At 42.9% G+C, this 22,874-nt stretch overlaps 1 protein-coding gene across 3 annotated transcripts in view; it reads right to left on the minus strand.

Moving 5' to 3' along the window:
• PLA2G4A (phospholipase A2 group IVA) overlaps positions 1-19,770 on the minus strand; it is a 125,498-nt gene extending 105,728 nt beyond the window's left edge. For 2 of the 3 annotated variants that reach the window (XM_075002883.1, XM_075002881.1), the window contains exon 1: positions 19,667-19,770. The gene's annotated coding sequence lies outside the window, so the exon portion shown is untranslated. Of the gene's footprint in view, positions 1-19,643 lie in introns of all 3 variants that reach the window. The other variant, XM_075002882.1, reaches the window with a different exon arrangement.
• Between the last annotated feature and the right edge of the window lie 3,104 nt (positions 19,771-22,874).

Below are 22,874 nucleotides of genomic sequence, written 5' to 3' on the forward strand. Positions count from 1 at the left end.
AAACTACATCCATTTTGAATTTTGTTCCTCTGTGTTAAATTACTGATCTGCTGATTTTTTTTTTATTTAACACTGTATTCATTTGCTGTACATTTGCTGGCAGCCATACTACTGTTCTGGCACATACCAGCCTCCTTTCACCTCTAGCCCGTGGAGACCTAACCAAAAGCAGCCCTGCAAAAACAAGATTGAGGAACATGAGCTGGGATAGTGCTAGAGAAACTGCTATTGCCAATGTTCTTCCTATATCATTTCTATTGAAAAAGTAAAGGACTTGAAGCTCAGAAGCTAAAGCCAGCATCTTGTAGCACATCCAAGGACTTCGTGCTACCCCTATTCATATTGAACAGTAACTTGCTCTGCAATTAGCCTGCTGACAAAAATTAACAAAGGTGCAACTCAGTGTGAATATGGCTGGCACAATCCAGCCTTAGACTTGGAAGAAAATTGTAAAAGCAAAAGACAACTATGGCAACTTGTTTTTGTTTTTTAGAGCAAAGACATCCTGGTTTGGGAAGAGAAATACTTGAAAATTGAAACAAAATGAATAGATGTGACTAATAAAGTGTCACAGTCATTTATGAAAAATACAGTAGACCCCCGACTTATGCAGAGGTTGTGTTGCTGCACAACCTCTGCATAAGTCAAATTTTGCATTACTTGGGGGAGCCAGGAAACTGACCAGAGCAGCAGTGCTCATCAGTTTCCTTTCTCCTGTGAGTGGCAGGGAGCTTGGAGCCAGGAAACTGATCAGCCCTGTTGAGCTGGTCAGTTTCCCAGCTCCTGTCAGTGACAGCAGCCAAGATTAGGCCGCCTCCCCTGAGATGAGCTGTGAAATGAGCCCAGGCAGGAGCAGGCCAACCCCTCCTGTCAGGGACAGTGAGAGTCAGACTGCCCTCCTGTCAGTGGCAGCAGCGAAACTGAGCAGCACTGCTGCACTGGTCAGTTTCCTAGCTCCCTGAGTGGCAGGCAGCCAGGAATCAGGTGCCAGCTCCCCATCACTTAGAGTCACGTTAACCCGAGATTTGCACAGCTTGAGTGCACCTGTCTCGCGTTTGTACTGTATGTCCAAGACGATAACAAGAAAAATACAAAGTACGTTTGATATTGGCCCAGGTTTCTGGTATGAATACCAAAGGAGTTGTATCTATTTAAATCAAATCAGATGACAGGATTTTACATTCTCATGGATTATTAAAGTGATTTTATAATACATAATTTGTTTCTGAGTGAATTTTCCCAAGAGTCCTTGGGAAAACCATTGAGTTGTTTCTTACTTTCATTCTTTGGACCAAGGACTCTGTATAGTCACAACACTTACCACCATGGATCTCTGGTCTCAAATGGTGACTTTTTTTTCCTGTGTTTTTCCTTATCATATAACCCAGAATGGGTCCCAGGGATAAAGGGCTCCCTACCACATAGCCAATAATGTCATCTACGTACTTCTCAGCTATCTCAGAGTCCTCAACCCCTGGGGAAGACAGAGGGTGCAGAAGATGAGCTCCGCTCGCTAGAGCCACATGATTTTATTTCAGCCTGCAAAGGCCACAAGGTCTCAGCCTTCCACAAAAATTCATAACCCATATAGGCATAAAAAATTAGAGTGACTTTCACTTTCACCTTTCACTGTTGGCCATCTCAAGTTCCCTTCCACCCATTGATGAGCATGACATCTATAAGGTTTTCATTTTGGAGCACTCAACTTGGACAGAGAACCCACACCTGTATTTAAAGAACTAGGGTGGTACAGACACACAGACTCTTTGAAAACTGGGCCTTAAGTGCCTCAAATTGGGCACTCCAGAAGGAAGGCACTTAAAGACAAAAGCCCGTTTTGGCTGCAGTGACAAATACCTAAACAACATATAAAAGATTATGAAGCAATATATAGGCTGAGGTGCCCCATCTGAAAAAAACAGGATACATCTGTTTGGGGAGAGATATTGCATATCCCCTTTAAAACATTAATAGCAAACATACAGTAAAAATTTGAGAGATTGCGGCTGCTTAAAAGAAATGCTCTGCTATGGCTATTGCAGTGCAGGAAACTAAAATCTCCAAGTGATGCATTTATAAAGCCTCAGAAGTAATCTGCCCAGCCCTTTATAGGAAGGTCTTTTGGCTAGACCAATGGACCTGTACTCAGGACATCTACTTTTAGTTTCTGGTTCTGATACAGGCTTCCCACGTGACCACAGGTAAGTCATGTCAGCTTTTTAATCCCAGTTCCCCATCTGGAAAATGGAGAAATACTTACAGTCTCCCACCCTATTGCAGTTATAAGCTCTTTGGGGCTCTCTTACTGTACGTCTGAATAGAGTCTAGCACAATGTGCTTAATCCTGGGTCTTTCAGCATGACTGTAAAAATAAATAGTAAGTGCTACTTAAATGCTAAGGGCTAATACTAATGGGTTTTGTACAATCAAAATGGGGTTAGTCAGACTCCAGAACTGTCACTAAGTAGCCCCATTTGAACCAAACATTCAAATGTTATAAACACCTTCAATTCGATGCATTAGCCTCTAGAAAAAATTGAGCTTTCCAGATTTGTGTGCACATCTAGGAATGCTTCAAAGCTTCCTACGGCAAGTGTTCTGCGATGTTTTCACCACAGCCAAGGTGTGCTAAGGGCTGTGGTCACAGGGTGTGTAAACTTTCACTCAGCACTTTAGCTGACTGTGATTTACTGTTAGCATGACTATTGTTGTGGTTTGGGTTGATTTGATCTTTTGAATACTGCGATAAAGGATATACTTATGCTTTTTCCATTGTCTCCCATTTTAGAAATAAGAAATTCAAACATATTATTTTGATAAAATTGTGTGTGTGTCATATGTAAACCCTTAAAGTAATTTGTTGCAACTTTCTGGTAAAGTAGAAGTAAAAAAAAAAACTGCTGAAAACGTTTAGCATCCTGTTTGAGCAACATGAATATTATCACTGTTCCCTACTATATATTTGTGTCAGTTCATCTGTCCATCTGTCTGTTCAAGAATTCCTCCTAAATCATAAGAGCTATGACCATCAAATTTGGCAAGCAGCTTGCTCTTATCATAACTTAGAGCAAAGCAAGGGCTTGGCTGTGCCAGGAAAATGGAATGTGCCTGGAATTGAATTGTTTCTCGTGAAACTATAGAGGAAAAGAGATAAAATCATCAGGCAGGTGAAAGGGGTTGGCTGGGGGTGACCCCTTCCTGTCAAGGACTGCTAGCTCTGAGTCTTCCACTTCCCAAGGGGTGAGGGGCCTGAACTCTCATTAGCAACACAAGCAGGAACATTGCTGGCTGTTCCCCTTCATCAAGGAGCGAGCGGAATATGCACAGGTTGCTGCATTCCTCATTCTGCTGGGAAGTGCAATAGACAGATGAATCTGGACCTCCCTCAGCTGTGGCTGCTGGAGCTGCAGTGGCCACGCAGAGGCACTTCTCACCTGGCCTCAGACTACAGCAGTGTCAGAAGGCTGGGTGGCCCTCTCTCCCCAGGGCAGCCTGCATACTGAGCAGTTCGTCCCCAGCCCCAGAGACATGATTTAAATGAATTTAAATAAAAACAAAGATTCAGTTAAGAACCCAAGTATGTTATAACACAAATAATAAAAATGCACATAAGATTATTTCCCCTACAATATATACAAAAATACATTTTGGGAAGCAGGATGGAAAATGGTTCATTTAAGCTTAGGAAAGATTTCCCATTCACAGAGCCAGACACAATCGCATTTTATTTATGCACAGAAGTTTCTCTACCCTGCACCTCAAGCGTGCTGATAGATATGCAAAGTCACATGTATTAGCATGATTAAAATAGAGGTTAAATTTATAAGAATGTGTTTAGTGTTTGGACTTTAGGAAAATATAGTAAGTTGCTGTATGCATGAATTTCACTTATAAAATCTGTATATTATGCTATAAGACAATATCCAAGCATTTGCTTTGTAGGGGTAAAAGAGTTTGCTATAACATTCAAAACCCACCACAGTCAGGAGATAAGTATTACCAAGTGTGAAATACTAGTTTAATCACAAGAGATGTCATCTCCTGCCCAATGAAAGACGATCCTGGACACCAGATAAAATATTGTATATGCTAATGTTCCACAAGATTTGTTGATCCTTCCTACCATGCCCAGGAAGAGAGGATAGGCAAAAAACTTTCATCCCACCAAATTTTGAACTCTGGAAGAAGGAAATTAAAATCCCTACCAGACAGAACCGTATCACTATGGTGCTTGGAGGGGGTTAGACAGCTCAACTTACAGAAGGAATCTCCAAGTTGTTTATCTTAATGGACATACAGAAGTTGCATATTACACAGCACGTTCTTTTACCTTTAGAAACCTAGAGATTTAACTACTTTTATTTGTTCTTCCTAGTTAACAAAACTTTGGTCAGTTACAAGATTGGCTACTAGCATGCCTTCTGGTGAGCAATCTAAGGTACAATTGAACTGGGTAAAGAGTCGCTAACTTTCTACTCCCACAAAACCAAACAGCCTAGAGCCAACCCTACCCTGAGGGCATGCCCCCAAGGTCCCATTCCCACTCACTACATCCCCCCTCCTCGGATGGCATGCTCTCCCCTACTCTCACTGGTTTATGGCAAGGGGTTGGTGTAAAAGCTCTAAGTAGGAGGGCAGGCACTGGGATGGGGGCAGAGATGAGCAGTTTGGGGTGCAGGAGGGGTGTCAGGGAATGGATTTATTTCAGCCAGCAGCACAGAGGAGCTAAAGCAGGTTCCTTGCCTGTCCGAGCACCATGTTGCACTCCAGAAGTGGCCAGAAGGTCCAACTACAAGGCTGAGGAGAACAGGAGGCTCCGCCCACTGCTCCCACTAACAGGGACCATCCTTGCAGCTCCCATTGGCCTACTAGGCCAGTGGGAGTACAGAGCCAGTGCTTGGGGCGGGGCAGTTATGGAGCCCTCTGCCCCAGTCCCAGCCTAGGAATCAAAGCTGCTGGCTGCTTCCGATGTGCAGCACAGAGCCAGGATAGGTAGAGGCCTAGTCAGCATTAGCTCTGCAGCACCACCAAACAGGTTTTCAAAGGCCTTGGCAATGCTGACTGGGGACACCAATGTCACTCTTCACCCAACTCTTCTGGTTGAAAACAGTCCACCAGGCAACCCTACCTGGCGTAGGTGTCTGGTCCGTTGAGCCTGGGGATAATGTGAATATAGTTGTGATTTTTGTTCTAAGGGATCATGCGTCACAAAGGCAGGACTGTGTGGCAGGACAGACCAGAGCACGGCTGGTGAAATTTAATTACAGAGTAACACTCTTTCTTGAGACTGGCTCCCATGCTTACGAGACGCTGCAGAAAGTGAAAATGGACGAGGTTGAAAGCCCTCTGACGGACCCATCTGCACAGAATTCAACCGACCTCATTTCTCACAAGCCAAACAACCAGCTGAGAAGCAGATGAGAACCTTCCATCCAACATGTGAACCTTTATTAGACAGTTTTTGGGCTATTTCTTGTTCTGGAAGCTAAGGGCCTCATCTGCATAATACAGAATATACTGATTCTGTATCCATTCAAATTAGTGAAGGAGCCTGTGTTGTACATGGTACACCTAAAGCCACACTGAGGCTCCTGTCTCCCCAAAATCTTCTTTCCCTGTTAGGGAGAAAGCAGCACTGTCCTCCTGTCTGCTATCAGTGCTAACTGCTGGGACACCAGCATGTGACTGCTCTCCAGCTACTACAGTGGTGTGGTTTGCTCCTCTGTGCTTCTCACAGCCTCTGCGTCTGAGTCGTTTACCCAGCGAACAGTCCCAGTGACTGTAGGGGCTATTGCTCAAAGCTTCTCCAGGCAATGGCATTTAAATTAGCTAGCTCTGTTATACGGTTTCCCTCATAACTCTGAGCAACAGCAGTGAAAACTCTAAGCTGCAGCAAAGGCACTAGTGTGATCTTTCTTCAGATGTTGGAAAACAGCACTGCACCTGTCTACACTTTCATTCATGTTTGAAAGATTATCTCCATGTCCAAAAACCTGCTCACAGAGCCAGACCCAGAGAGGTGTAAATCAGCCTAGCTCCAGAGACCCTCATTCCCTTCATTTGACCCTCATTCCCTTCTTCCCCACTCCCCATTAATGTTTGGATTTTACAAAAGTGGATTATTTCACCTGTAATGATTTTTACTCAGCCTGTGTGAGAGGATTTTTCAAGCCCTGTTTACAAAAGATACAATGAATATTAAGAGATTTCATATAGACGGAGGAAGAGATCCAAGCTACGCTGCAGGTCACCAAAAAACATCTATATCTTAAAGGCAGTCCTAACTGACCTTCAGGAATGCAATACAACCAGTCCCACTTGATCACCAGTCACACAACCAATGACTCATAGCATCAACTAGGGTCAGAAAAAAAAGCCCAAATCTCATAAACACTCCTTGGGGCAGCATTTCACAATTAGGGAATTCCAGGCTGTCTTCTGATGCATCTAGCAGTGGTCGCAGTCACAGACAGGTCAGCAGATCAGAAAAACCCCATGGACCACTGTCTTACATAATTTCCTGTGTTCTCAATCTAATTGTCCCTTAAGACATCAATGGCTCAGTTAGTTGCCAAATCGAAGTATCTTTTTATATATTAAACATTGGTTAGTTTTTCTACTCAGCCTGAAAAGAGAAATGGGAAACAAACTACATGTTAAATAGAACTAAACGGCAGTCAGTATTTCACTGACTTTCATGTAATATCCTCATTTGTTGTAAGTGGACATACTGGAGCATTCCAATGCCCACCAGAGGAGGGATCAAGGTGCAGAAGACATGCCTGGTTTAGGCCTGTTTCTAATTTCCATTTTACATTCACCTGTTAAAATTAGTTTTACTGCCAGCAAAATTTCTCTCTTTTCTCTCTCCCCATAGCCCATATTTTGTCTATAATTATTGTAGAGAAGTGTCAGAAACTGGTGTCATAACAGCATCAAAAGACAAATACTAGCAGTAAAAAAAGAGATCTTTCAGATAATTACACCTAACTTACAGTTGCAAATGCAAAAAATTATTCTTAGTATACTCAGGGGGAGAAAATAGGAGAGGAAGAGACAGGTGGGTATTTGAATTACCCAGAGATATAAGGAATCATAAAATCCAAAAACTGCTTCTAAACTAGATTCCTGTTTTCTACCTACTGTATATAGAAAGTATGTAAGCAGTGTTGTAACTGTTTTGGTCCTGTGTTGGAGGGCCAATGTGGGTGAGATTAAAGAATGCTATGTGGCTCGAAAGCTCCTCAACACCCACAGAAACTGGCTCAATAACAGATACCACCTCATAGTCCTTGTCTCCCTGTGTAAAATATTAATATCACGCCAGATATTTATTCATGCAGATGGCTACAGTTTATAGGATTCTAACGCTGCAAGCCTCCCAAAAGCCATGAACATTGCATAAGTAAGGATGTGTTTACACCAGCACTTTTGTCAGTGTAATTTGTGTCACTCAAGGATGTGAAAAAATGCCCCTCTGAGAGATAAGTGACTCTCACAGAAGCATCACTGTGCACAGTACTAATCACTGGGAGATGGTCTCCCACTCATGTAGCTGCCACTGCTTGTTGTGGGTGGTTTAATTATGCCCACGCGAGAGCGCTCTCCTATTGGTGTAGAGCAGCAACACAGGAGGTCATACAGCAGTATGGCTGCATCAGTATAGTTGTGCTGCTGTAAGGTCCCTAGTGTACACACAGTTTAACTCTTGTACACAACCCATTTCAGACATGATGCCAGCCAACACGCAGGGTTACACACCAGGGCAGAATGAGATAGTTAAATGTAAAACATGTTAGATAGGAAGCCATTCTCCCCAACAAAAAGAAGCTCTGAATTCTGCTAGGACCACATAAGTTGCTAAGCAACACCACCCGATTTTGCATAGTTCAAAGTTCAAAGTCTTAGTTCCATTGACACTCTATCCAAATCAGCACAGTCCACCATACAATGTTTTACGTCTCTGTGTAAGACTCGCCCATGAGCCTGATCCCCAACTCACCGAAATCAATGGAAAGATTATCTGACTTCAATGGGTTTTTGGATCAGCTCACACGTACATAAAGGGAGAAGAGGATTATTAGGTTATAATTTGCAATAACAAAAAACAATTACATTTATATCATGGTAAACTGTTTCAGTAGTTAATCTCCACTTCTAAAGTGAGCCTCTACACACAGGTATGTTCATAGATCAGGCCTAGAGCAATGCTGTGCAAAAGCCAGGTCTTCAGTGTGCTAAACCAGCAAATGTAACAAGCCAGGCAGATGCCAAATTGGGATTATAGTGACTGGCTAGAAACTGGACGTACAACTAGTCTGTGTGAAAACATCCCTTTATGTTCTTTACACTGCCCTCCCTATCTGTCCTGCCTCACCTGCCATTTCTCATCCACCTCTTCTCTCTCGTCTTTCAGGTTGTAGGCTATTTAGGGCAGGAACTGTCATGTACTATATTACTGCACAGTGGCCTGGTCTTGGCTGAGGTCTCTAGGCACCATCACAACATATGTTAAATAATAAAAGGCTCATCTGGTAGAAGAAATGCATCTGTAACTGATGCTGAAATCGCCCTTAGGGAAAGATTTAGAAAAATGCGAGAGGTGGATCAGGCATGGCAGCTGGGCCTAATATTGCATAACTATGGAAAGAGATGGATTTTGACAGTAGGATAAGTCTCTTATTGTCCTCGTCTTGCTCTCTCTTTCCAAAGTAATATATTTGGATTTATATTACACTGTTAGGTAGCAGAGGACATAAAAAAAAGTTAAATGGAAACTGGAATTTGCAAATATACTACATGGCAAAGTTTATGCCAACAAGGAGCTGATGTATACCATGGCTGGGGATGGTGAATTTTGTGCTTTTAGAATTGCCAAGGCACATTTTAATAAATAGACCAACCACAAAATAACACCTCACAAATGTATCAGGCAAGTAGATAAATATATTGTAGTCCTTTGCTTTCTTATCTTGCCATTATCAGCAGGAGCTTCTGCTGGAGAAGAGAATGCACCTCAGTGGACACATTTTCAGAGACCTCTGTTTACTAGCTGATGTGAAATTAACAGTTCACTTCCCAGTGAAAACACCTAAGGGTCCAAAGTCACCACCATAAGTGCTGATATTTTGGCAGTCTTAGCAGAAAGACAAAATCCACTCTAGATTAGGAAACGGTACAGAGTTTACCCAACCATCCCATTCACAGCAATAGTTCCTTCAAGCAAAGGAGTCTCATGAGACATCATGGAAGAAACCCTGAGTGCAGAAGATAGAGGCCCACAAAAGACCTTAAAAATATCTTGCCTCTGTAGGCTTCTGCTTAAAAGTTTCCCCAAGGTCACAGATTCCCTGACCTTGGAAGTTAGCTGCCACCACCCAAGTGAGAAAACCCCTCTTTAGAGCCTGAAGACACACTTAGGATGTCTTCCTATGGGGTAACCCCAAGTTCTTAACCCTCCTTTAGGAAACACTTGAAAACAAACAAAGAAAAAAAACTAAATTACTTTTCAGTCTCAGACATGTATACACACAGATCCTCTTCAAGGACACAGGAATCAAATCATTACCTTAAAAAGGGTAAATTTATTAACAAAGCAAAAAGATGTACATGATAAAGTATACTTGGTTGTGAGGTGTTACAGAGAAACTAAAGAAAAAGGTAGATTAAAGCACAGAGAATTACTTCCCAGGGATTCAGTTTAAAAGTAACAGTGTGCAGGAGGATACATCAGCCAGCCTGAAAAGTCCCACACCAAATCCAAAATAAAAAACAACCTGATTGCATCTGACTAAACATTTCCCTTTTACTTATATATCTGTATTCCCAGATTTCTTCTGAGGCCTGGATACTTACTGAAACCCTCCACGCCTAGCTCAGACTTAAACCATCTCGGTCCCTTTCTCGCCCCTGGCCACAAAGAAGACTTTCCTAGCAGGTAACTTCTTCAAATCAAAAAATCCCCATCTCTCTTCCCATTGACTCCCCTGGCTGTTGGCCAATACAGAACCTCCTATCTCAAGGGGTTTAACCCTTCACAGGCATTCATTCAAGACACCCCCTTTCTGAAACAGAAGACTGCCAACTCAAGGATTTTCCACCTGCTACATCACATGCGCCGAACTTTTTTTTTGATACTTTCACTAATTATGTTGACTTTCACAGTCCACAGACCAGTTACCTACAGTATTCTACCTACAAGCAACTTGGGTTTTACCCATTAAAAAATAACAGAGATCCTTTCTCTAATAGTTAGCAGGCAGTAAGGGAGCATCTGGGTTCTATTCCCAAAGAGATCAATTGACTCAAATTAGCTCACCCCTCTGCACCTTGGTTTACCTACTTTATTGGTGACTACCGTAATACTTGACTACTAGCAAGTGTTATAAAGTGCTCAGAGATCTTCTCTTGAAAGGTTCTATTAGTACAAAATACCATAACGGAAACAGCTCAGAGAACTGCTACTGCAAGTAAAGCAAATGCAACAGGAAGGATCCTTCACGTGTAATTTAATTGACTGGGCCAGTCTTTTGTGTTTTCTGATTTTATATAATTTCTTTGAATCTGATCCCTGTTTATCCTTCTGTTTGACCCTGTGGAGGAGTCATAGTGTATCTGTGGCACCACTGTCTTCTGTCATGAAGATTAAAGTGGTGTCATATTCTTCATCACTACATTACGATCATTTCAATATTTTTGCTAATCAGAAACAGTCATAAGAAAAATGCAGAAAAATGCAACAAACATCAGGTAATGCCTACCACACAATTTTGTTTCAGTTTCGGAGGGACCCTAGAGCCTTTCCATTTATTAAAAATGATTCCAAACAAAAAAGCTCATTCTTTGAGGCTTTTTAGAAGGATTGTACTTTACGTACAAAATTGGGTAAATAAAGTCCAATGCTGACATTTGATTGGAAATAAACCAATGTGCCCCATTAAAAATTACATGACACATTTCATGTGTTGCTTCTAAAAATTAGCCTATCCTTCCAATTCAGGTACTTATGGAATTATCCTCTTTCCATTAGAAAATGGGGGGAAAGTGTTTCTGAACTAGAACTGTCTCCATCCCTTAAAAATCTGAATCAGATTGTGTGGATATACAATTCAGTTCACAGTGTAAACTCTTCCAATACATTTCCCATGACATTACAGTTCACATATGTGTATTTCAGTGTAGAATTTCTTATCTATTTATGTCCCCTGTATTTGTATTTGGAGTAGCAAATGGAACCTATGGAACAAAACAGAAGCCATATAATTTCATACAGAGATGGTGATTTTGTTACCAGTTGTAACACCTACAAGCAACAAAGAGAACTAGATCCTAACTTCTTCCAAGTTTGCTTCTACCCTACCCTTTCACAGTATGAGGACTAGTTTGGAAAATGAGAAACATTCAGGGCATTGTTGTATTAGTGAACCCTGGCTTGACTGAAATGGTTGCCTCATGTAACATAGTAGTTCTAAGGTTCCTCATATTTCTGCTGAGGAGCAGATTAGCACCCAAGCTATCCCAAGATAGCGATCCACTTAACTTCAGCTATTTTTGAGATAATCAAAAAATTTGGTTCAGAGTATAGAGGGAGAAAAGTGTATTTGTATACTGCAAATTGCTCCTACTAAGTTCTATTTAAAAAGCACCCCATCACACCAAAAAAAAAAATCACATTGGGGCTAAGATCAAGCATCCAATGTTTCTAGCTGAAGAAAATTACTTTGAGAAAGTGATGAACAATTTCAGACTGGATAGAATGGAAGTTGGAACTCAGAAATATGAGTGCAATGGAGAAAGTGAATAGGAATGTGTTATTCCACCCCTTTACATGACACAAGAAACAGGAGTAACCCAATTAAATTAATAGGCAACAAATTTAAAACACACATAAGGAAGTACCTCTTCACAAAATGAACAATTGACCCATTGAATTAGTTTAGGGTTGCCAATTTTGGCTGGACATATTTCTGGAAGTTTCATTACAAAACAATCTTTAATTAAAATGAATCTTTAATTCCAGAAGACTTCAAGACAGTCCTGGAGAGCTGGCAACCCAAACTTATTGCCCGGCAATATAGTAAAGGCCAAGAGCATAAGAGAATAGGTCCATCAGTAGCCAAGATGACCTAGGACACAACCTCATACACTGCTGTTAGACAGACAGTGGGTAGTGGAACCAAAAAGTTAGAACAGTTAACTGGTTAACCATTTTAACATCCCAACTAGGAGTCCCTGAAGCAGAAACTGCAAGAAACGTCTGCCACTGGCCAGTGCCAGAGACAGGATCCTGAGCTAGGTAGACCCTTGGTCTATCAAAGTATGGCCATTCTTATTAATCATTTCAATGCCTTCCAACATACAAACTTCAATTCTGGAGCCTGACGATTCCACTAGTGGTGCATGCTAAGTTACACTAAGCCTTAGGACAGCAACAGAGAGTAAGCTGTGCTAGTCGATACACTATCAAAAGTGTAAAGACCTACAACCTATTCTTAATCAGGATGCTACACTCCATAAGGCCCTGGCTGACATGCCTGTTCTCTCCTACAGACAACCTCCCAACCTCATGAGGATCCTCACTAACAGCCATAGTCTATACCCCAGGAACACCAGTCCTGGAACCTTTCCCTGCAACAAAGACCGCTGCCAGCTTTGTCCACATATCTTCTCTGGAAATACCATCACTGGACCTAACCAGGTTACTCACAGAATCACGGGCACTTTCTCATGCTCCTCTACTAACATCATATATGCCATCATGTGTCAACAATGCCCAGATGCTTTGTATATTGGACAGACTTCTAACTCCCTTAGACAAAGGGTCAATGGGCACAAAACAGACATCAAAACACTCCAGATCCACAAACCAGTTAGTCAACATTTTAATGGAATGGGGCATTCTGTCAATGACCTCAAGGTATGTGTGTTACTGAAGAGAAATTATCGCACCGTTTTAGAGAGAGAAGTGGATGAGCTGACTTTTATATTCAAATTCAGCACATTAACACATGGTTTAAATCGTGATGGGAACTTTCTGAGTCACTATAGGGGCTCGTCTGCATACTTGGCTCAATCTAATTCTTGACCTTTTCCCCACCCCACCCCTCCACTCTCTGATTTGCTCACCTCCATTATCTTTTTCTGATTTGTCCTCCTTGCTTACTGTTTTTGGTTCTCTGTGTCTTAAATATTGAGTCTGTTCTGGTCTGGCTATGGTCTGAAGAAGTGGGTCTGTCCCACGAGAGCTCACCTAATAAACTATTTTGCTAGTCTTTAAAGGGCTACTTGACTGCTTTTTGTTTTGATAAAGCCTTAGGAGTAGTCACACCTCTTACAAAGCCATGTAATACTCTCCCATGGGGAAAAGAAACATGGGGGAATACAACTTGTTCACAGAACGAACAGTTGCCAACTATATGCATTTATTGATACATCTTCCCCCCAAGTAGGGGACAGATCTGTAGGGTCTTAAAACCAGAGTGGATGACACGAGGTATATCCTCAGCCACCTGAAACCCCAAAATTCAGAGGGTAATATATGGAGCCAGAGATCCTGACCCACATCACATTTCTCCTTTTCCTGTTAGCATGGTTTCTTTACATGTGTAGCAAGAGTTACCCCCCTTTGCGCTTTACAGCCTAGCCCTGGGAAGAGAGAAATTCTTGTACAAACTGAAGTCCTGTGGCACCTTATAGACTAATAGATATTTTGGAGCATAAGCTTTCATGGGCAAAGAGCCGCTTCATCAGATGCATGAGTGACAAAGCGGGTCTTTGCCCACGAAAACTTACACTCCAAAATATCTGTTGGTCTATAAGGTGCCACAGGACTTCTTGTTATTCTCAGAGACACAGACTAACATGGCTACCTCTCTGATACTTGTACAAATTGTACTTCAGAAATCACTGTGCACTTTGCCCATAAATAAAATACTGTTTTCAATATGAATATTAGAGAAAGCAAATTAAGAAGTGTGAGTGCAAAAGTTTCATCAGCTCCTTCAGCATATAAGATAAATCCTTCCCATCAATATGGTCTTTAGGTCACTTCCACGAAACACTCATTCTACTCCAAAGAGTATTTGGAACATGGAATGCTGTGACTGCTTCATGCCCCCTTCACTGGTACCTCCAACTCCCTAGACTTTGTGTCTGAAATGCAACTGGAGACTGGTAGAACTCGGAAATTCATATCATATCTTTGAGGTATACAGCAAATGAAAGCCCTCAGGGAGGTCTCTGGAGAAATGAGATTTTTATTGGAACCACTCCTTTCCCGCATCAAGTTGTTGTAACTCCCAGAGCAGTGGTGGGCTCACTCCCCACTAAATTAATAATTACTAAGCCAAGTTTTGGAATCTGCATGGAATCAGACTGGTAAGAAAAGAATAAGGCTGACTCACTGAAAGGAAAGGCACACTAGATAGAATTCAGCCCATCCTAGAAAGACAGGGCTTTACTGAAAGCCTGTTGAAATCAACAAGAGCCTTTCCACTGACTTCAATGGGCTTTCAACTTGATCCCTATTCACCCAGAAAGGGGATGTGGGAGTAAAACAACTGGAGGCCAAGTCAATAAGTTACTTAAGGCCATTCCTAACTTTAAATATCTGAGTAGCCCCATTTGTTTCAATGGCACTGCTCACATGCTAAGAGATAGATATGTGCTTATGTGCCTGTATAAACTGTGCCCCTGGAAATAAATAAATTCAGGGGGAATAAATAATTCATGTGACAAAAAACCTGCAAATATTTTAGTGCTTAAATCATGTGTGGACTCTTACACACCTACATCTTCACAATTCAGCTGTCTTTTGGAGGCACCTTTGGAATATGGACCGTTCTGTTTGTCTGAGGTGGAAGTTATCTTGACTGCCTTGACACCATTCCCATGTACAACGCCTTCTGTTTGCCTCTCTCCTCTTTCAGTGTTGATGTGTATTTGAAAGGCTGCCACACAGCCTGAACATGATGAAGTCATTGCAGATTTACTACAGCCAGAGCATTTAGACTATCCATACAATTAAATTCAGTACCACATTGTGATACATCTTTCCCACTCTAGCACTGTGGGGATGTAATTCAAGGGAAGAGGAAATACTCTCGCTAAAGATTCCACAAAGCCAGATCATTGGCCTCTGGGTACCAGTCCAATAGGTTCAGGACTAGTAGACTGGCCCTATGACACCTCACATACAACTCCCACTGTATGCACTTGCCACAGGCAGGAAGTAATGTGTCTTGTTGTTGAGAGCTTGTCTACACAAAGCAACTGACCAGCATAGCTGCAGCAGAGAAACTATTCCAATATTGCTATTCCAGAATAAATCCCCACATGGTCAAATTATTCTGAACTAGATCAGACTTTGACCTGGAATACTTGCTCCACTTTGGAAGGAGAGTAATTATTCCAGAATAAAATTTCTGGTATTTCAGAACACAATGCCCATAGGGAGAAAATGTTCCAAAACAGCCAATTATTCAATAGAGCGCTACAGATGCTCAAGAAGAGAAAACCCACATTAACTTTCAGATTCCATGTTAAATCTACAGTGTTGGCTGCTGGAAAAGACACCATCTGCTTCCAAACTCTGCACATTTGATCAAGAATCATTTACACAAAAGCACATTCCACCAATGACCTTCAGCAAGTAGGTACCAACTTAATAAAACAGTGCCACTTAAAGTATTCCTGACTTCAGTTAAAATCCTCCACTCCCATCTCACAAAAACGAACAGAGGATCTAGGCCTATCTCATGGCTTGCTCAAAGAAGAATGGGGCCTCTCTGAAATTGTTCAATTTGGGCCCAGTTTTTAATGGTCAACAGTCAACCACTTCTCCCTTCACCTAACTCAAATAGCTGCTTATCATACCAGATGAAAAGGCTGTAGCAGGGAGATTTTGAGACACAAAAATGACAGTTGCACACCTACCATTTTTTCTGAAAAATCTCCTCTCTAAGTCTAACAGAGAGAGAATAAAGACTAAGCCTAAAGCTGGGGAGGGTGGGGGAAATGCATGTACAAGCTTCCAGTGGGCCCGGTTTATTCTCCACAGAGTCTTTCACCCAAACAGGCTGACTCCTCATACCAAACAACACAGGATCATCAACACTGGTGAACAACCCTCTATATCCCTGGCAAGCCAGACCCCACTATCCCCAAAAATATCCTAGGAGGCCCCTCCCATTGCAGAGGTGGCAGCATTGGCTGAACTAGTCTGGTCCTCAGTGAGGCCTAAGTCCATAGCAAATTCCAGATCACAGTCATTTTTTATGCACTAGCCTTTTCTATGCTTAGACTGCAGTTAGACTTACTAATTATCATTAACATGTAAATATACAGAGAGAAACAGAGAGAGCAGTGCACATCTGTCTGTGCTACTGTGAGTCTGTTTCTTCAAGAACTCCACCTACGACCACAAGACCTAGGACCACCACGTTTTATATACAGCTTCCTCTTACCCTCACTTAAACCAGGTCAGGGCTTGGTTGTGCTGCCTGGAAGATGGGAAGTGCTGGGAAGGGGCTGTTTTCCAGAAGATGAAAAGGGAGGGGGCAGAGGGAGGCAAAAGAGAGGGACAGAGAGAAGAGATAATAAGAGTGGCCACTGAGGGCAGCTGCAGCAGCAAGAGAGCAGCCAGCGGGGCTGGGGCTCTGGCAACTTGCCTGCCACAAACACGGGAAAAATAGTTCCCCTGCCACAAATCCAGTGCCTGCCCTGGCCCATGGAGAGCCTGCATGCCACAAAAGGTAGCTGGAGAGGGGGCAGTTCTCTGGAGCCTGCACCTCCCCAGACAGCCTGCAGAGGGGCTGTTTGAGGGCAGGGCCACTCCCAGAGCCTGGCCTCCCACCCAGATACCCTGCAGGCTGCAGGGGGTGGGGAGAACCTGAAGGCAGGAACCAGCCCCTGAAGTCTGGGAAGTCCCAGAATCCCCCACCAAACAGGCTGCAGGATGGAGGGGCCACTAGAGATTGGGGGTTTCCCACAAAGTGCTGTGCTCCCACAACCATTCGCAGGGCAGAGGGGGTAGCTGGAGGGTGGGGCCAGCCCACACACTGCCCCCCCCCCGATAGGCTGCAGCACAGAGCACTGCCCCAAGCAGTGCCCCTCCCTGCATCCCAGACAGCCTGCAGACTGAGCAGGGGGCAACTCAAGTCCAGGGCCAGCCCCCCCACCCCCACCCCCACCCAGGATGCAGGCCCAGATCTCCTTCTGCTGGGAGGTGTTGTTGGACAGGGAGCACAGCCCTGGCTCCCTCGGGTGGGGGGGGGGCCTGGCTGGGGAGTGCTGCTCCAGCCCCCTTGGGAGGAGCAACTGCAGAGCAGTAGCATTCTCACCATCATGGGTATCTCCAGTAACCCCCTCCCTCACCTCTCAGCTCCCTGTCCCAACCCCCTGCCCTAACTTCTGCACCTCACACCTGCCTTGACTTCTGTACCCACAGCCCCTGCCTCCAGTCCCCACAACACCCCCCAACCCCAACCCCCCAAACCTAAGCCACCCATCCCCTGCACCCTCACTCCAGCCTTCATTTTTCAAAACTACTATCTTGTGGGGGCAGGGGGGGAAGCATGTACATTTTTCACTTATTTTCAAAAAATAACTTCACGAGCAAGGTGGGGTTCATCTGTCAGTTCACCACCAGAAAGCATGTGCAGGAAGAGGCTCCACACTCTCAGAGCTCACGCAGCTCAAGGGATTTCACTCAGAACTTTTCAGACAAATTCTAACAGTGATAACCACACACACACACACCTGTCACATAAAATATAGGGGCACATAAAAGCAACTGAAAATTGGGAAGCAAAATGAATATGGTTTTGTGACTTCTGCTCTAATGGGCACAAACCATAAGTCAGTAGCAATTCAATTTTTATATCTGTATTTGTATGTATGCACACAGAAAACACGCCCACCAGAGGAAGTTTGTAAAACTATTGCTTAACCCATTTAGCACATTACTTCTCTCTATATTTCATAATGGGTTGCTTCTTTAATCATTGTTTAGCTAGTATTAGACAGGGGGGAAAATTTACAGCAAACCTGAAAGAGAAACGATGGAATCATCATTCTTGGGGAGAGCAGATCCAGTTATCTTGGACCCACAGTGCAAACCCTGACTGACAAGTCTACTTCCCCAGGGGTTCAAACTTCGTGGTGTACAGGAGAGTTTAACATTATTAAAACTCTCCGTTTTTATTTACTGTGAGGACTGTTGTGGATGTGAATCATGGTCATTGACTTCCCACATCTCTTGTAAGTGTTCTCCATCTCAAGACTGATTACCACCTCAGAGCATTCACAAAGATAGAATTAATTCAGATTAAGACAGGGTGTGAATTAATTTAAAGTAGATGAACCGTTCCTCATCAATGCCCTGTGTGAATATTCTTGTTCTGGAGCAAAAATATTTTATTTCCAAATTGATTCCATATTGCCTCATTTTGAAATATGTCATTCTTATTCCAGAATAAAATCACCCACACTGGAAGTTGATTAAGAACTCCTCCCCCTGTAGATAAGACCAAACAAAACAATAAATGCCCTTCTAGACTTATTAACATTGCCTTTTCATTGTTAAAGCTCACCTTTACTTAAGTATTAATGCCTTTCTTATTCTGATTAAGATATTTTACAACATTGTATTCACAGCAGCTAAGAGATCAAAAGGTCCATTACAATGACCTTGGATATACATTTTTGTAAGTCACTAGTAGTTTTATCAAGCAACAATATATCGAGTTTGGTACACAACATGTCCCAGTCAGAGAAAAACAGTGCAGAATGGAAAAACACAGGAAAAACATAAAAATAAAAATAAAAATAAAAAGAGAGATAGGCATGGAAAGGGTTGTCCTAAATATCTGCATCTAGGATCAATTCTAACTGCCCCCAAACCATTCTATATATTTTGATTTTTCTATGCCACCTTTCCCAAGGCTACAATCCAATTACTTTGCCCCAAGTAAAAAGTTTAGCTATGGCTGTGATTTGTTTTCCAGCATGTGTTAGTGTTAGATGTCAACTCAAAGACTGATACCTGTACATATAGGATGAGACTTTATTAGCATAAAAGCCATTTTTACAGAAATAACTGTTATTGCCTCTTCTCCTCCCATACGCATCTAAACTTTCACCCTGGCTCAAAAGCACCGGGGAAACTCTCACAGTCTAGGTTTCCTTCTCTGGTAGTGTTCTAGCTCTTGGAGTTAGACCCTAGCAACGACTGGCAGGAAGAAAGAAAATAAGGTCACTCTGTTACCAACTACAGAAAAGAAAACTTCTCTAGCAAGGTGATCTGCACTAGCCTGAATGAAGGGTTAGAAATCGTGGAATCAGCAACCACTAAGTTACATGATCACGTGGAAATAAAGCGTCCCGATGCTTAAAAAGTTTCCCTTCATGCTCAAGATCTGACCCACTCTTCTCTGGGTTTAGTTTTGTGCTATTATGACAAACCAAGTTCCTTTTCTCGTATGAAGAATCCCTTCCTCCTTTCAAGCTGCAACACTTTCAAACGATATAAAACTGATCCATCCCCTCTGGTAACTACTCCTCTGGCGAAGCTTTTTCTTCCCTCGGGAACGTGACAAAAGCAGCAGCAATTTAAAACAAAAGAAAAGACAGACAAATAGACAGACCCAAAATTAGTTGCGTTGCTTACAGTTTCACTGTTACATTAGCTCCTGCTGGGCATGTAAATCCCCCCTGTGCTTTCTAGGCAGGATCCTTTTTTTCATTGCTGGGATAGTAGTTTTCATTCGTAATCAACGGGTGGAGCTAACAGTCAGCTGATATGGTGGAGCCGCGGCGTTCTTAAGGTCGTCCTGCAGGCAAGCAATGAAGTCTGGCGTTAAGACTGATGATCATAGTAACTGAGAGGTAGCCGTGTTAGTCTGTACTCCAGCAAACCAAAGCAGCAGAAATGTAGCAGTTTAAAGACTAACAAAATGATTTATTCGGTGCTGAGCTTTCCTGAGACAGACCCACTTCATCAGATTCTTCATCCTCTGTCCCACGAAAGCTCACCATTGAATAAATCACATTGCTAGTCTTTAAAGTGCTACATTTCTGCTGCTTTGGTTTGATGATCATAGATACTTTGCACTGAGAAAAATTGCAAGGGGTGAAAGCACAGAGACAGTTCTCAGCACCAAGGGCAAATGTTCGTGGTCAATATAACAGTCGAGTTAGTACATTTAACAACTACCCAGCGCTAACTCCTTGATATGCGCAAGCAACCAATGGGAAAAAAATTTGACTGATTGATGGGCATGATCAGTAGGAAGAGCAAGATGACGTTTCAGTAGGACAGTCTTAAAGAATGCTAACAGAGAGGTAACCGGGTTAGTCTGTATTTTAAAAAACAAACTAGCAGCTATGTAGCATTTAAAGACTAACAAAATCATTTATTAGTTGATGAGCTTTTGTGAGACAGACCCACTTCTTCAGCTCTTTAGCATTTCCAGTCCATACTCAGTTATATAGCACAGTGAACCAAAAATAACTGCAATAAATGAATGCCTCAAACTCTGATGGTATCACCTCCTGTCTTATCAAAGTGCTATTTGCAAGGGATAATTTGCCCATACTCATTCACAAGCTGTCATCTTTATAGAGGCTCCACATTAAATAATTCTACAGAGGACTTAAGGAGAAACAAGAATTTCAGTACCAATGATATTTTTAAAAGCCTGAAATATACTAGAAAACAATTTCTCTGCAGGCTTTTTGAAGGCTTGTTTTTTTGTTTTTGTTAGATTTTTTTTTCTTTTTTGTTCTTTCTTAATGTGACCTATGCTATTCTGTATTAGGGCTACAATTCTCTATCAAATTTTAATTTGAGATTTCCATCAGAGGATATAAAGTTATGATGAGAGTTTAGTGGCTGCCAAGAGATGAAAGGAATACAATAGATTAGAACTGTACAACACTAGAGGCTTGTTTACTCAGAAACTTGCATTAAAATACCTAATTTGTTTTAATTCAGACCATTTGTTACTTTACGGCAAATTTGCCTGAGAACACCTTTCAGAATAAGTGCCCTATTATTATTATTGTTATTTGTCCTGCCATAATGTAACCCATACACCTATGTGTTGTTAACTGTCCCATGTAGTGATAACTAGACCACTTCACAAAGGAAAGAATAAGTGCCCTTTACGGCCTGAGCTGAGAATCAGTTATCCTTTAGCTCAAGCTGTAGAGGTGCTTGCACTAAGTGCTAGAGGTCTCAGGTTTGAATCTACCTGTCCACTGTTACAATAGCACCTCTCAGCCCAAGTCATGTGCTAGGCCCTGTACAAACAGAACTAAAATGGTCCTTGTCCCACAGAGTGATTTATATCTATATATACATATAATGTGTGGTATAATTTTCAAGAACATCTAAGCAACATAAGCCCCTGTGAGCTATGTCCCTTCAACTTCCAGTGCACACTTCTCCAAATTCAAACAGCAACCTTCAGCGTTTCAGTGTTTGCCAGTGTTCATCTGGGGACATACGTTTTCTGACATGCAGCCTAGCCACAGCCTTTGGCCTGGGCTCACTCAGGAGATTTCTCAGACTTTGAGGACTGTCTCCAAACTCTTCAGGCCACCAGCATCACAAGTAAAAAAGACAGGCCTGGAAACTTATCACATTAAGTAACATCTGTGGGATGTCTTTTATCTACCTGGCCCAGCTAAAGAGAAACAAATAGAAATGGTGCTTACAAGGCCATTTCTAGATGTTTTGGTGCCCTATGCAGCCCCTTGGGGGTGCTCAGGGCTGCAGGGGCAGGAGCTGGGGGAGGCAGGTGGGAGCAAGGCCGGGATGCAGCAGAGGCAGGGCCTGCCCCTGAACTCACCCACACAGGCAAGAAGTGGATTGACCCAGACCCAGCCTACTCCACTCCGCCACTCCTAGCTGCATCTCTGGGGGCGAAGGGGTTGAACTGCCTCCACACTAAACTGCCACGGGAAGCAAGACAACATGGCTGTGGAGTAGGCTGGGGCCGGGTCGCTCCGCTTCCCCACCACCACCACCAATGAGTGTGGGGGCAGCCCCAGCCCCAGCCCCAGCTGCCAGCACCAAGCACTTTGCTAGTCCCCTGAGGCACAGTGTTTGGGGGAGGGGTGGAAAGAAGCAGGACAGAGCAGCAGCAGGATTTAAGGGATTGGGTGGAGTGGGGGCAGGGTGGAGCAGAGCAGAGGTGAAACAGGGAGGTGTCCTGGCACTGCACCGCCCTAGGGATAAGCCCTGCTGGGCACAGCCTGTAACAGGGAGGTGTGGGGCGGGGGGGTGGCCAGGGGCTGCTGCCAGAGCCAGCACTGCTCCATATGCAGCATGCAGCTGTGTAGGGGCACCACAACATTTGAGGCAATTTAGTGCCCCAAATTTCCTGGTGCCCTAGGCAGCTGTGTCTTGTATTTTTCATATTGGTAGGAACGGTGCTGGGTGTGGAGATTTCACTGCGTAACAGGAAAGCCTGTGGGTTTTTAGAGATATGACCAGAGCATTTATCACTTTCAAAAAGCAGCAGTTGCTTATATAAGCACAAGCTTCCAAACAAACACAGAACTCTAGAGCCAGTTTACATATGAAAATTATTACTGTTTTACTCCGTCGTTTTGCAGGTGTCAGCTGCCCCCTTCCTTGTATGCAATACAATGGAGCCTTATTAAGTAAGCCACAGCACCCGTCACCCAAGCCTCATATAACTCCACTGGCTCCTGACTCAGTTTATAATCCAGTTCATAATTATCTCTGGTATTAAATATCATAATTAAGTATCATAATTATATCAGGCCTTAAAATATTTTTATTTTGCAATATCATGACCATGAAAACCTCTTACTGGCCGGAGCACTCATGAGTCGTTTAATGAGGC

This window comes from Carettochelys insculpta, chromosome 9 (genome assembly GCF_033958435.1).
Source record: "Carettochelys insculpta isolate YL-2023 chromosome 9, ASM3395843v1, whole genome shotgun sequence".
In the NCBI taxonomy this organism is placed as follows: Eukaryota; Metazoa; Chordata; order Testudines; family Carettochelyidae; genus Carettochelys; species Carettochelys insculpta.